Source organism: Drosophila arizonae, chromosome 2 (genome assembly GCF_054131065.1).
Source record: "Drosophila arizonae isolate 15081-1271.41 chromosome 2, UAZ_ARI_1.0, whole genome shotgun sequence".
In the NCBI taxonomy this organism is placed as follows: domain Eukaryota; kingdom Metazoa; phylum Arthropoda; class Insecta; order Diptera; family Drosophilidae; genus Drosophila; species Drosophila arizonae.
The window spans coordinates 22,659,986-22,676,295 of NC_142922.1; the positions used below are offsets into that span (position 1 = coordinate 22,659,986).

General features: G+C 39.6%; 1 protein-coding gene across 1 annotated transcript in view; it reads right to left on the reverse strand.

The window, feature by feature from the left end:
* Positions 1-16,310, reverse strand: part of Pde6 (phosphodiesterase 6) — a 71,134-nt gene that overhangs the window by 49,122 nt on the left and 5,702 nt on the right. Inside the window, exon 2 of the mRNA XM_089462724.1 lies at positions 2,330-2,347. The gene's annotated coding sequence lies outside the window, so the exon portion shown is untranslated. The remainder of the gene's footprint in view (positions 1-2,329; positions 2,348-16,310) is intronic.

Genomic DNA, 16,310 nt, shown 5'->3' on the forward strand with positions numbered 1-16,310 from the left:
AAAAGGCAATACGAAAGGCAAAAAACAAATGAAAAAGCAACAAACAAAAAACAAATGCAACCAAATATCCAACTGGGCTCGCAGTAATTTTATTAAACATTCCAACATTAATTTTCATTGAGATTAATAGCTGAGTAAATGCCAAAGATTATTATGGCAGTTAGCTGGCTAAATCGTGGTATCGTCGCCAGCGGGACTCGTGCAAATAATCCCGGCCGTGTTCAGTCGTTCATTTTATTTCTTGTTAGCAATTGGAGTCGCCCGCTGAGTTTTCAGCGCGTCAATGCAATTTGCAATTCGCTTTGCCAATTCTCCCTTGGCCAGTTAATTGTGTTGGCCTATTAACGTAAATCAGTCAGGCGCAAATAACCACAATTATATCCTCATAAACATGTCTACATACATATATATGTATATAAATTAATATACAGTAGTTAATTGGCTGCCATGCACATAGCCAAATGCGTAATTGCATATTTGACCCATGGCCTAACGTCAGTAGAAGCCAAAGCGCCTATAAACAGTGACCCAAGCGGCTGCCAGCTACGCATGTTAAACGGGTAGCCATTTGGCCAAGACCCCTCTCACAGTATGTCAGTTGAGCGGTTCCCCATGGCACCCAGCCGAATCCCGACTACCTTCGCTCTATTTGCTAGTTTATTTGTTTGCCTGCTAGCTATTTATCATGCGACAAATGCGCGTTTATCATCGCTGCGCTGGGCGTGGCGTTGCTCCCACAGCGCATTAACTGCCAGCAACTTAATGCTCTTTGGCCGCAAAGCAGCACAACAATTTTTACGTACATCAATTTCATTTATGAAAATCATTTGCACACACAAACACACACACACACATGCACTGTGAAGACTGTGCTGGCCTGGCAACAATATTGGGCGGCAACAGTGCGTATGAATATGAGCGCATAGTGAGCTATTTGAGCAACTATTTACGCATGCATGCAGAGAATGGCTGTGTGTATGTGTGTGTGTGTGTGTGCCTGTGTGTGCTATGTGCTGTGTGTGTGACGTACATGATTGATGTATGACAGCGCCCCACATTTGCCTTGCGACGTTTACTTTTATGCTAGCAGTTTCGGCTCTTACGACGCGTTAAACGAGGCACGACAACAGCATTGTGAAAGGAAAAACCTCAACAAGCGCTGTGGAAAATGTTGTTGATGTTTCTTTTACGATTTCAATCAAGTCAAGTGGATTTGCATCATTCAGGCTCGAATCGTTCCAACAACATGTCCATTGGCTCTATAGAGGACCCTTTGTCCACCAGCACTGATGTCCTTATCCCTATCAAAGAACACGCATCTATGTGGGTCAAAAATAAATTACACACAAAAAAAAAAAGAAGAAAAAAAAAACAAGTTGTTGCCATCTACCTAACCCCAGAGACTTCAAAAAGGTCCCGCCCAAGCGTTGATAAGTTCCATGGCCGGGTCTTGGCCACGTTAGTTGCCAGTGGAAAACGCGCCCGTAGCGCGCCAGCTTGTTACCATTAATTAGAATTACAATAAGGCGAACGTGACAGTCGCTTAATTATAATGACATTAATTTCACCTAATTAAACTCAACGCGTACCTGCGCCAACGACACAAGGACAACTTCACTACAGCTAGAACTTAGTCTGCGCAGTGGTGGGCAGTGCTCGACTAGGAGATACCCTAGAAGTCAAAGTTCATTCTGATATTTGCATACTAGCTATGTATGTATGTATATATGCATATGGGTTTACATAAAGAAGTCAACTTTCAAAACTGTAAATACGATACTTATCGATATAATTTGTAATTTAGCCAATTTAAATCTATTTCAGAAACGAGAATCCTAGTATTCATTATCTATGTATATAAAGAATTATAGTAATCGATATTTATCAATATGACTACTTTATAGACTAGATATGATATAGATATAAGCTTTACAGGCAAAATTATCCAAACAAAAATATATCCTATTTATTTAGTTAACCTACTAGAAAGCCAATAGAGGAACTGAGAGAAATATAAAACTTTTAAGCTACGCATACAATAATTGTACTTACATACATATAAGCTCTATATAAGCTCTATATGTATATAATCTGTATATAAGATGTATATTGTTTTATAATTTTTCAGACATACTAACTAGCTGGAGCGATCGATATTTATCGCTATAATATATTTCAATCACCGGCCGACATTCAACATACCACAGTCCTATCACAGCCAATATTCCCCTTTTACAGTTTACCCTACAAAAACTTACTATCGATTATTATCGCAGTTGATGTGTTCATAGTCTTCGATTAATATAAATAAAAACATATTACGACTTACCCAATTTGAGATCATAATCTGAAAGAAAAGTAAAGAAAAAACATCGTTAATTATTATTCATTATCCACAAAACGACACGAGCTAAAGTTAGGAACTAAGTTGAGTTGAAGCTGGAAAAGTTGTATGTATTTAAATACATAAAGAGCATAAAGAGAGAGACAGAGAAGGAGAGGGAGAGGGCGAGAGAGAGAGAGAAACACTTGAAAGCAACCACAGAGATCTGTGCATGCATAAAAATCTCTTTTGGCTTTATGGCGCACTCATTGTGTGCCGAGAAGATGGCCATAATTAAATTCACTTTTGTCCAAAAAGCCTTTGGCCGCACTCAAATGCTGGCTGGTTAACATTCGTTTGCAGTCGAGTTAATTGAGTCGCAGAAGAGTCTTGACTTAATAGCAGTCAATTAGCACATTTCTCTCTTGCTCATTTTATTCATATGCCAAACGCCGAGTCATTTATTAAAGCGATGCGTCGGCAACGTTGGGGATAATGTGAATAACGTTTAATATCAACATCTGGATGGGGGTATTAAATTTAAGGCCAGCCAGCTGAGCGCAGCTAGAAACAGAATTTAAATTCAGTCAACGTTCAGCACAACTTTGTATTAAATTACGACTGCGTGGCAGTTGCACAGTTCAGCTGAATATTTATGCTACAGCGCTTACATAGCGGATGATGCTCAGCTTTGTTTCTATTCTTGGCTTTAATGCTACACTGATGATATACAGTTACAGCAGGATGTTGCCATGAACTCCAATCAAAAAGAAGCTGGCTCCTGGCCCTGCAGCACATAAATGTATATGTATATGTATATGTATGTACATTGTATATGTAAGATGATTGTCCGAAAGTTCCACCCATTGTGTTTGCATTTAGAAATACAAAAATTGGTATAAGAATGTAATAACTGTTTGCTATAAGTAAGTCTACAGTTCACCTGAGTAGCTGCATACAGCTGACTACACTTTCAGCTGCTGATGGATGCCTTGTGGCCGTCGCCTCTGGACCCAATAGCTCCGCCGGACAGCTTACAGTGCACGGGAATGGCAAACGGAGACCGCATTGTGTACGGCTTCGGCTTTCATTTCTTTGAAAAGCCATTTGATATTTGCCAGTTAAGCTCAAGCAGCTGTTCACCCAAGAAAATTTTCACTTTTCATTTGAAATTGTTGCTGTTGTTGTTGTTATTGTTGTTGCCTTCTTTCAGGCAAGCTGACACGCTGACACAAAGCTTTTCATTTGCTGACAAAATGTTCAGTTTAAGGCAATACAAGTCTCCATTGATATTTAAAACCTGACACAGACTCAATTTAGGTAGTTAAATCCTTTTCTTTTTATTTCGGGTTTGTTTTTCTTTTTTTTTCTTTATTGTGCAATTGAAATTTGGTTTGCGCCGAAATCATTTGACTATATGTCAAACGCTTCGGCACTTAAAACTTAAATGTTAGCAAAAATGTTTTCACATTCAATTAAATCCATTTCTGAACTCTGCCCAAAACGATTGGACAGCGTTTCAGGTATTTGCAGGCAATGTCAACATCACTCGTTTATTTGTGCAACATTCCAGCTGGCAGTCAATAAAAGTCAACACTGTCCATACCCAGACACACACACCCACACAAACACACGCACATATATGTACATGCGTGTACACACATATGTAGATGGCTTCAGATATTTGGTATGCCACTCGCTTTGAATACGACAAACACGTAACTCATGCAACAAACTGAACGAACTGAACTGAAGCTGAAGCTGAAGCTGAACAGTTGTAACACAGCAGCTGTTGGGAGCTCATGAGGCAACATTCGCTTCACCCATTGCAGATGCTGTACGTGATGCTGCAGATGGCGTAGCACGAAGATAACATAATACTCTTTCAGATAAACATCTTCTGTAGAAAAGCTGACCTTGTTGACTAACAGAAGTCATACAGCTAGAAGCTCAAGCTGAGATGTATTAAAAAGCTAAATTAATGATCAAGAATACTAAATTGAAAATCATATTTAAGATAAAATTTAATAAACATGAAAAGAGAACCCAATATTAAACAGTAAAAAGTTTTATTAAAAAAATTCATGCACAACATAAGAACTAGCTGAAGCACTCAATGCCAGCTGCATGATATGATTCACATCTTCAATTTATAATCTATCCAAGCACTATCGCACGCTCTCTGCACAACATTTTATAATCGAATCGGCTGCTGCTCAAAGACTTCATGCTCTATATACTTTATAAATTGGCTAACGTCTTCTTCACATTTCGTGACAAAATTATGATGCCCTCGACAAGGGTATTAAAAATAAATAAAGAAGGGAATGTCCATTACGACACACACATTCTCATATTCGTATATCCATGTAAGTAGGGATCTATAAAATGGCTGAACGAGCGCGAGCGCACAGACAGCAGCAAAATAAAATTCCAAAATGTTGCACTTAAGAGGTAAATTAAGCCGAAACGAAATGCCAAAACGGAAGCAAAGGCGACAAGGCGAGCGGCGGCAGCGCTTTCATTATATTTCTTCGATGGCAAATAAAAAGAACCAGCTTGAAAAAATGACAAAAAAAAAAAAGAAAACAGGGAATAAAGCGCAGACTGAAAGCAGCCAGTGTAGCAGGAGTTGCCTGCAATCCCGTGGCAAACGCCAGACCACAGGCCTGACTCCGTCTTTCCGTTTCGGCTGCACACGCCGGATATTTTACAAGTTCCGGCCGCCTACCCTTGGCTTTTATGGCGCCGTTTGCATTCGGGCGAACTGCTCGTTAAATTTGAACACTGATGTGTTAATAGCTCCACATACACATACGTACATGTACATGTACACGTACGTATTCAGGCAGCGCAGTGCACACACTCGTTAAGCCAAGAGCTGTGGCTGCAACAACAACAACAACAACAACAACAATAGCAACAGCAGAGAGAGAAAAACTCGCGAAAGAAAAACAGCTAGCTAGAACGAGCTGGCTTTCCAAATTTGTTTGAGCCATTGCCAAACATCAAAGCAATTTGTGCCTGGCAGACTGAACGAGCCAAACAAATTGCCAAAATGTCACAGGAATAAAACATTTCACAAAAGGAGCAAACGGATTCGTGTTCCACGTTAGCCAACCTCTGCAAAGGTTCCCCCAAACATTGTTGACGATTCGCCAACTGCAGCAAGCCATCAATTTTAGATGTATGTGCATACATATATTGCATATATTATATAGGGGTATATGGGCATGATAACTATATGCGATAGATGTACATCTATGTACATATAAAACTAACGAGTTGTTGGCAAACTGAAGTTTTGCATATTTTATGCACTTGCATATGCCACTCACACTCGTTCGCTTGTGCTGAGGACCCATTGGAAATCAAACTCAAACTCTCATCGCACACTCCAACAAAGTTTTCGGGCGAGTGCTGAAAACAAAGCAAAGCAAAAATATATTTGCATTGCAATTTTGCATATTTGACAGAAATTGATGTCGTTTAGCCCAACAATTCAAAATATACAAAAAGTGGTACAAGAATATTTGTAAACAATCAACAGCGGCTGACAGCTGACTGCTGCTACGTCACGCATACGACGCGTGTGACCGGTTGGAGTCAATAAAGTTATGCATACGCAGCGTAAGCCGTCGAGCGTCTATTTGAGCAATTCATATATTATATATAGCCTACAGATACAACTATTGACACATTTAGTTTTCGCTCATATGCGATGAGCAGACAGCCAGAGAGAGAGAGAGAGAGAAAGAGAGAGAGAGAGAGCCAATTGAGCAGCTCATGTTTTTAGCGCTAATGCCAGCCAAACGGTTGCCAACATATTTACAATTGGCATATAAAGCAAGTTTACCCATTAACACTTCCCGGAATCGAGAATCGCGAGCGCTTCGTGCCAATCTGTTTAAATCGAATCAAGCCAGCCCCAAGCCGAATAATGTGTCTAATTGATGCCGTTAGTAGGCAGGCACTCACATCCAGTTTGCCTACATAATTTTTGCATAAATTTAAATATCATCGTCACACTTCGTGCCCAGGCGCTATACACGCAGACAAAGCGTGAGACGAAGAGAGAGAGAAAGTAGGAGAGCAAGAGGCAGAGACCAAAGTAGTATGTTAAGTGTTATCAAGTAGTTAATGCCGCGTCTTTTGATGTGTGACCAAGTACTTGCTTTCATTGAGTACTGTCTTCAATGGAACTTTAAGCACAGCTATTATGTGCGCGAGTTTAAGATTTTTAGCTTTGATCCTTAAGAGCGACGGTGCTTAGAATACCCTACGTGAATTAAAGGGCGCTTATATATATGGGAGGCTACAAGTATTTCTCTACTTCTTATGCTGCCTCATAGCTTGGCTGTCTAATTTATATAAGCTGTCTCTAACTAACGAAAGATCTTTCATTTCATTAAGATATTAAAAGAATTTGATTGCAACCTTAACAGTTCTGATAAGCAATAAAAACTTCTAAGAGAAACCTCAAATTGTAAGTTTAACAAATTAAATTCGTATTTAATATCCTTTCTCCATTCTAATCCTAATATAGTTATAAATCCAAGCAAATCTCTTATGATATTCAACATTCCGAAAGCTCCATAAAGCTATTTAATATTAATGATAAATTTGTCATTGTTTGGTTGCCTTAGTAAAACACTTTGCAATGCTGATTACAGGATATCTCTTTGTTTATTTTACCATGTGCCTTTGTCACATCCTGTTGCACACACACGCACACACACACACACACACATACATAGGCACACGCTCTACGCACAGAAGACAATCAGAAGCAAAGTGTCGCACTCTGCATATCAATCACATGTCAGGACGCTGTCTGTCAGCCGTCACATCATTGCGGGCGTGTGAGAATTTTGTGGCAACTCAAGCCGCGCGTCCTCTGAGAGAGAGAAGAGTAAGGGAGAAAAGTATTTCATGCATTTTGAGGACTATCTCAAACGTTCGCATTTTGCATATTCATTATACGTTCGTCACAACTGACAAAGTTTGTGCCATCATTCCTCCAACTACACTCCACGTTGCTGTACGCAATGTCCGGCCGTCAGTTTGTCTGTTAGTCAATCATTCATATTGAAATTCTATGCGCGCTCCGATAACGAAAATTCAATTAAAATGCCCTACGTGCTGCAAATCAGTTGAATATCTTTTTTGAATTGATTGCGGCATAAATTGTCATTCCCTTGCGCCTTGGAGCTCTAACATCGATTTTTCTCCCCTTCTGTCTGTCTCTACATGCGAATTTTGCAATGAAAACGTTGTAACATTCATTTAATAACCGAAACCAAAAAATATATATATATTTACTAGCTGGCCCGGCAAACGTTGCATTGCCCTCTATATTATTTCTAGGTAAAAAATTGTTGAAAGCTATGTTGTTCAGGCTGGGATATACTGATAAATTTATTAATCGGATTTTCATTCAAGCACCTTGTTGTAAACGACATTCTTCGTTTTTTGGTCGGGTGCAAGAACAAATAATGCGGATCGTTTGCCAACACGTGAGCATGCCACGTACAATTGACCATGAGAAAAACACGCATTTTCTAGATTGAGGCCACAAATAGTCAAAGATTGGCCCTGTGACTTGTTGATCGTCATGGCGAAGGCAAGACGAAGCGGGAATTGAATTCGTTTAAATTCAAAGGGCATATCTGTTGAGCTCATCGGAATCCTAGGAATAAGAACTTCCTCATCTTTAAATTTTCCTTTGAGTATCAACGCGTGAATCACATTGCTCATCAGTTTTCTTATCACCAAACGCGTTCCATTGCAGTTTTGGTTGGTTTAAATTTCTAAGCATGCAAATCATGGAGAATTGCTCTTTTCATAGCTGTGTTCATTTCTTGACGCCGGTCAAGTTGTTCTTCCATATTGCCCATGAAGTATATTTGCAAGAATTTTTGCTGTGCATCTTCAATAGGTTGCAATGATCCAATGCGATGGCAAATCTGGCCTTGAATCTTTAAATTCAAAGCCATAGTTATTATAGTTATATTTACAAACACTATTTACAGAAATCTAACAAACTACATTATTCAAAATTTTTTTTTGGCAGTCATAGAAAATAAAATTTTTAACGTAAATTACCTTAAATATCCGTCTCCAATATTTTCCGCCCCAAATGAAGTCATTTGGAAACAGGCATTGTATTTTTGAGTGTTCGCTAGAAAATGTCGTGATTCTAGTGTTTCGCCATAAAGCAGGGAACGCAATGGCTATGGTGACCGCTAATGGCAATGTCACTTTACCACTAAGGCAGCACAAACCGGGCGTTTCACCAGCAAACTTCAATGCGCCACAATGCTAGCAAACAACGTCCATTGGACCAATGCAAACTAAACGATTCAAGCTGTAATCAATGGTGCAATCATATCGAAACGCTGCTCGATTCAAATCAATCCTTGAACCATTTCTTATTGCCATTTCACGGGCTGCCTCTCTTTGAGAAGCACGAATTAAGGCCCTTCTTCCCTGGGTACTAACGCGGAGCCTTTCTCGGGCGATTTCTCGCTCTTCGTCAGATAATTGACTCGCGCTATTCCGTTGCCTAATTGCATTATGGGTCCGCCGGGAAAGATTAGATCTTCTAGGACGCGGCATTTTTATTAATAGTAATACTGCCCTCGCACAAAACCATATAAAACAATCGAGAAATATAAATATAAATAATTTACACAAATTTATGTTTGAGACAAACAAATACCTGAACTTTCGAGATATTTAGCTTTTGTAAAAGTCCAAAAATACAATTTTTAATAATTAACTTTTTTTTTTTAATTTCGAATTTTGAATTTTGAATTTTTTATTTATTTTTGATTGTTAGGTTTTAATCTTTTGATTTTTTTTTTTTAATTTTTGCAGATTTTTGATTTGAAATATTTATAAAGTTTAAAAGTCCGAAAATATAAAAAGCCAAAAATACACTTTTTAATAATTACCTTTTTTTTTTTTTAATTTCGAATTTTTAATTTTTTATTTATTTTTTGAACAGTCAGGTTTTAATCTTTTGATTTTTTGCAGATTTTTGATTTGAAATATTTTTCCTTTTGATTTGAAATTTTTTTTTTTTTTTTTTTTTTTTTTTTTTTTTTTTTTTTTGAATAGTCAGGTCTGCTCGAGGTCAGGAGACCGTAGACTGATTGACTACATTTGTTTATTTACTTCTACACTATTGTCAAAACTGTCACTGTTACCAAGCCTACTGGGTATAAAAAAAATTTGAACATTTGGGGAAAAAACCGCGTTTTTCAAGTATTCGGCAAATTTTTTCAGTATTTTTAAGACCCTATACTAAACTCGTTGCGGAGACAAATCCAACAAATCAAAAACCATGAAAATTGGTTCAGCCCAAATCAAGTTATAAGCAGTCTTCACTTTTACACAACTTTCTTTTATATATATAGATATGTATATTCAACATTATTGCGGCAGCTGCTTCAGTCGCGCCAGCCAGCTAAATAAAACTTTTAAAATCTGTTTTAAGCTGAGTTCAAATTGCTTTTTTGACTTTTTTCCACGAAAATGAAACGCATACATTATTTTTGGACATGAATTAAAATTCCTTACATATTTATGACCACGCTCTGATTGCGCAAAAAAAAGGAAAAAATTGGGTAAAAAAAAAAAAGAAAATAACTTATATTGCAAGCACCATTGGGCATTGTCCTTGTCCTTTACTTTTGCCCACAAAAGTTACGAGTTTTTATATGCCGCCCGCCAGCCATTGGACCCATTGGCAAGTTTTCATGCGGCTGCCTGACTGGTTTGCTGCCTGGCTGTGGTTGCGGGTCTACCGAATATTTTCGCCCATGGACCAACAGCCGTGCATACATATGCACATCTATATATACATATATATATATATATATATATATATATATATATATATATATATGTGTGTGATGCGTATCGATGACGTTATCAACTACAATTGAAATTGCTTTTATAGGCGCAAGCGAGAAATTTTCAATATAAGACGGAAAATAAAGACCCGAAAAAGGGTTCAATTTTCTCGTCTGTCGGCATGTATGTGCGTGTGCGTGTGCGTGTGTGTGGATTAGCCTTTTACTTTCTGCTCGTTTGCATTCTTTAATGTTGAGGCCAGACAGCTTAATCTATGGCACATAAATCGTTTATTTGAATGGTGAAGTCTTGGCTTACAATAGCATCGAAAGCGAAGCTTAAAGATTTTTGAAAAAGAATTTTCAGATATATATATTGTGTGGGGTTTATATCAACTGGATTTAGATTAAGATATGTTAAATGAATTTAAGACTTTTTGTTTTTATTGAATTATTTTTTAAAGTAAAGGAAAGTGTGAGAATTTCTTACACAAATACAACAACTCAGTCAATTTACAGTTATCCCTTCGTCCGCCCTCTCTCAAAGAAAGTGCCAATCATAGAACTAAAAATATAGGTATGTTCCTTATGAGTTTGTTTGATAATATAATCAAACCTTTTAAAAGTCTTAAGAAATTCATAGTAAATATTAAGAATTGTTATAGTTGGGATAGCTCCAATTCTCCAACGAGTCTCAGAGTAACTCAGAAGAACTATAGACTTTATATATGAAATCTGGCAAATTTTTAGGACCTGTGCTTTTAGCTCACCTAAAACCAAGAGCTAGCAATTAGCCTATCTGGGAAAATTAATTTTCATTTACTTGCAACTGTAGTACCAAAAATCGATTCTAGAGACTCAATCCCCTATGCGCACTCCCAATAGCATATTACAGCTAAATAATGGATAGCACTTCCAAATTGAATTTTCGCAAACAACGAGTTACATATTTAGATTAATCTTGCAGGCAGAAGCAAAGCAGCTAAATTGAAAAATGTAAACTAAGAACATTTGGGAATAAGAGGAACACACCCAATAATTTATACACTCACACTTACACACACACAGGCAGGTATATGCTTGCTCCCCAGAGGCAACAGCTGGAATATGCTAGGACTTGGATGTCGTTGGCGTCCTACGCACAGTGTGGTTAAATATTTGCGGCTATCCATCGTTCTGTTGGCTCACTTAGTGGCCTATGGCAAGTAAATTTACATATCAAGCATCTATTAGCAGCTAATAGATTAATGTTTTGTTTGGTTAGCGTGGGCCAAGCACACAGAGAGAGAGAGAGAGAGAGAGAGAGAGACAGAGACAGACAGACAAACAGGAAATGCTCGATGGATAAAGGAAGCTCTGAGGATATGCATATACATATGCTGGGGCCAGTTGTGCAACCCAAGACGCCCGATGCGACGCAAAATCAAACGACAATACATTACGCATACGCCGCATGTGTAAGACGAAAATTGAATGTCGATGGCAACATGAAAGCGCAGGTTGAGCAAATAAAATGGCGCCCGTGTTGGCTTGCCGCTTGCCGTGCGAAAGCTTGTTTTGGGGCGGGCTGCAAGAAAGATTGATTGGATCCAGAAGTGGCTATAACAAGCGCAAAGTGAAATGGTAAATGGAAAAGCAAACAGTTGAAGCAGCAACGCAACACAACGAAACGAATCCAAAAACGAAACGAAACGTAAGCTGAACAAAAATGAAAAAAAAAAGAACAAAAAACAAGAAGAGAAACGACAGCGTGTGGCACGTTAACAAGAAACAAGTATATACAACTATTTCACTTGCCACACGCACATGCGTGCTATTCAAATGTTTGGCTGACGCCATTTGAGCATTTCATGAAATTTATACACACGTTTATTGCTGCCCACATTGCGTGTGCCTGTCCCAGGACGTGGACTCTATCTCTCTCTCTCTCTCTCTCTCTCTCTGTCTCACTCAGTGTGCGTGTTGCCTGCCACCAACTCGATAAAGAAATTTCTTATTTTAGTCAGTTTTATTTTACCACAACATTCTTGACTTAGCTCAACAATTCTGCTTCTGCTCAACTTTCCGATATCTGCGGCAAGTTCTTCAAGTTTCCAACAGCTGAAATTTGTTGCATACTCCAAGGCACCCAGCGCCCCTGGCGTGTGCGTGTACGCGCGCGCGTGTGTAGCTCTGCATAGTTTACCAGCTCTGCGGCGCACAGGTAATTAATTTCATTTTTATCGCATGTCCTATTTGTGCCTAGATCTCCAGCTGTACGAGTTGTGTTCGTTATTCATTCCCTATTTTTTCTGTTTTCCCCCTTAATTTTTTTTTTGGTTTGTTCCCTTTTCCCTTTTGGTGGCGCGAATCATGTTTGTTGCCCGGCGGGGCCATAAAAACAGTAATTAAACACGAATACTAGTGTCACATGGCGTATACGTGATGTTGGCCATTTTCTCGTTTAATTGTCGCCTCGCGTTGCTCATACGCCGCGTATGCCACAATTTATAGTTTGACGATATCACGAGTGGCCAAGCCAGCCCAAGCCAGTCCAAGCCTAGCCTCAAGGCATTGCTCAGTCAGTATTTTGGAATAGTTAACAACGATTTATCAATTGGCTTTATTTATGGCCGGCATAAAAGAGTTGCCCACCGAGCGACTTTGTGGCAGCCATAAAAGAGTTGAGACTGTTTCTCAATGATTATGAAATTAATTGGCAATCGTTAAATATTTAATGTGAATGCAAAGCCGCAAAATAATAGAAGTCCCGCAGGAGAGGTTAGAGCTCAGTTAACTTGGCTAAGAGCATAACTCAATAGTCGGCCAGTTGAACGCAAGTGCATTATCTCGTTAGACCCTTTGGTGGCTATTAATTAGTTCTGACGCTTGTTAGGGCATTTTCATGTCATTTTCATGGCATTTTCATGGCATTGTTGCAGCTTCGCATTTGCAGCAGAGGCAAAGTTCGTCTAGCTGCAGGCTGTGGCAGGCGGCAGGACTACAAAAGCCTGTTGAGCTGCACGGATTAGTTGCTCAACTGTACGCAAGGTGCAACGGGGGAGACGGTTAGAAGTCAAGAGTTCTGCCAACCTGACAGTAGCTGGGGCATAATTATACGAACATGGCACACAACTTGGTGCTGGCAAAAATGTTTATGGCTCTTTTTGCGTGTATTTGTGTGCGGTTGTTGTTGCTCTTGCTGTTGCCGTCATGAACAGCGTGAATGTTCCCCTGTCTCTCTCTCCCCCTCTCCCTCTCTCTCTACCTCTCTTGCTCTGTCTGACAGTCTATCTGCCTGCCTGTCGTTCGGTCCGCCTGTCTGTTTGTCTGTCTGGTTGTCTGTCATGCAGTAACCTCAAGCACTGGCACTTCACTGCCAGAGCACAAACTCGGCACAAAACAAAAGCGCAGCGACAAGAACGGCCCTTAAAACAAACAAAATACTCATGTAAATATGTGAAGAGACAACGACAACTGCGGCGGTTAAAGCTAACGAACTAATGTTACATGGATTTTTATATGGGCGGCGATGCCTGCCACAGATACAAAACTCACACACACACACAGAGAGAGAGAGAGACACACATTAAGATAGAAGCAGCGGAAGCAGGCAGCACAGCTGAGTTGAGTCCGGGCACTTAAGCAGCCGGCAGAGCAACAGCCGCGGTTAAGGACGACTGCAATGGATGGGGTGTCCTTAGCCTGATGCTGGGGTGCCACATCTTGGATTGCAAAACCGCAAAACACACACGAGCGACACAAAAACACACTCGCACACACACACACACACACACACACACACACACACACACACACACACACACATACACTGACACTCACAGACTGACATTTTACATATGTCCTTTTCGCAGAATTGTGCCTGTCTGTTAGTGTGTGTGTGTGCGTGTAATAGCCCAGCTGGACCCATATGGAACTACAGTCAACTTACTAGAGCAGCATCTCGGCACATAGTGAACATAAATTAAATATGATGGCATTTAGATTTTCTGCATTTGGCAATAGCTGATAGCTGCAGGGGTGTGAGTACCTCATGTGATTGTCACGGCTTTTAGGCACTAGCTCCCAACTATTTCCAGTGCAAGTAGATTTGAGTTAGGCTAGGCACGCCACATATATGTTATTTAGTTACATTTGGTCCATCAAATATTCATACATTCATGAGTACTTATTTGGAATGCGTATACTTCTGATACGCACTGTTGCTCTACACATAGAGAGAGAGAGAGAGAGAGAGTGAGAAAGTGAGAGAGTGAGTGAGCGCTTACTAAAAGCCGGAAATTTGCATGCTGCGACTTTTGTGCAGCCCGCCTCTTTGCGGGCGTAAAAATTTGCTTACATTTCACAAAATTTCAACTAACTCGCATTTTGCTGAGTTCTCTACTCCACTTCGTTTTATGGTAAAAACTTTCTGGCAGTTTGTTTGCCAGGAACTACAGTCCTTTCCAGCATACATAAAAACTAAACAAAAATATCTCAACAGAAAAAAAAGCTAGTGTGCTAATGCTATGCCCGAAAAGTTGGCATCTGAAAATGCTTAAGTTGGTTTTAATATGAAACCTAAATATTAATGCTATCAAAGTTTGATTTCTGTTTTATACAACTAATTACAGTTCTGAGAGAATTTTATATTATGCATTAATATGTTTTATATATTAAAAGACTTATTAAACAGGCCTGTTAAGCTCTCTCTCTCTCTCTCTCATCTTACATCTTTCATCTCTTATAGAGTTGATCAGCTTGACAAGCACAAAGCACTTCATAATTTTGAATTGAAAAACTTTTAACACAATTTCAATTTAGGTTTTGGATTCCCATTAATATTGTGGCTCATTAGATCAACAAGCCGCCTTCTTCTTCTACTTCTTCTTTTTGTCTTGTTTAATGAGCTTTTTTCAAGCTGCTGCAAAACTTCGCACAATCGCCCTTAGGCAATCGATTTTGATAAATAACTTTAAGCAATGCCTAGAGCTGAGTGTTTGGCATGCATAGAGACTTGTCGGAGATTGAATTGGAAGGAATCAAATCTAGTTAGTTGTAGGTCAAACTGAAAACTTGTCTTGGCCAAATTTCATTTAACTGCATAAGAGCTAATAATTGTTGCCAATTTCATTTGACTAGGATACCGAAAAGAAGAGAAAAGAAATGAAGAACAAGCAAATGAAAACAAAATTAAATAATGGAAAATTGTTGTACATTTTATATGCATAAAAGGCGAGTTGAAATTGCTGTGAACAAATCAAATTATGTTAATTAAAAGCGCACAACAAAACTGAGCTGCGATGTCCACGTTGCTGTTGTTGCTATTGTTGTTGCTGGCCAACGGGTTGGTTCTTTATGGCCGCACGATTTAACGAACCGAGCGGAAGCAACGCGGCAGGGAGAGGGATGGGGTAAGGCTGGGGGAGGGTGAACAGGCGGGCAAGCAAAGCGGTAGATGAATGTTGTTTATTCTGCGAGGCTCGAGCCAGGCAGAAAAGGGGCAATCCTTTCGCTTAAGCCAGCCAGACAGACAGTCAGCCAGGCAGCAACATTAACTGGCCAACAGAACGACAGCGCGAGAGAGAGCTCAACTCAGTCACAAATTGTCACAAATTAACTCAATGAGTGGCGCTTGGGCCGAGGCAATGCTGCTGCTGAAATAATTTAATTATGAAGTCGAATTGCGGAGCTCCGACGAAAATCAGAGCGTGGCCTTGCGCCTGACTTCTGACTACACGGTCTTATCTAATCCGGACGTTAATCAAACCACAACTCAAGCATTTCCAACGCAATATTCCTTACTCAGCCTTAGTCATATGGCGCGTATACGTAATGTTATTGCCATATACACACACACATATTGTGTATACATTTGGTGCATTTGGTATGGTAAATGGGTAAATGTAATTGCGTGGCATGTCCACGTGCCAGAGACGCCCTCCGATGATTATATAATCGATATGGAAACACAACAAAAGACAACAGACAGCTCCGCGCGCATGTAAAAACGGAACGAAAACGGAGCTGCCAAAGCCTTTCAATTGTGGACACTTTTGTTTTCGCACTGTCACCAAGACAAGGGTCAACATTGTGGCCAAAATGACAAACACAAAAACCGAAGCGACCAAAATAAATGTTGCCCACTA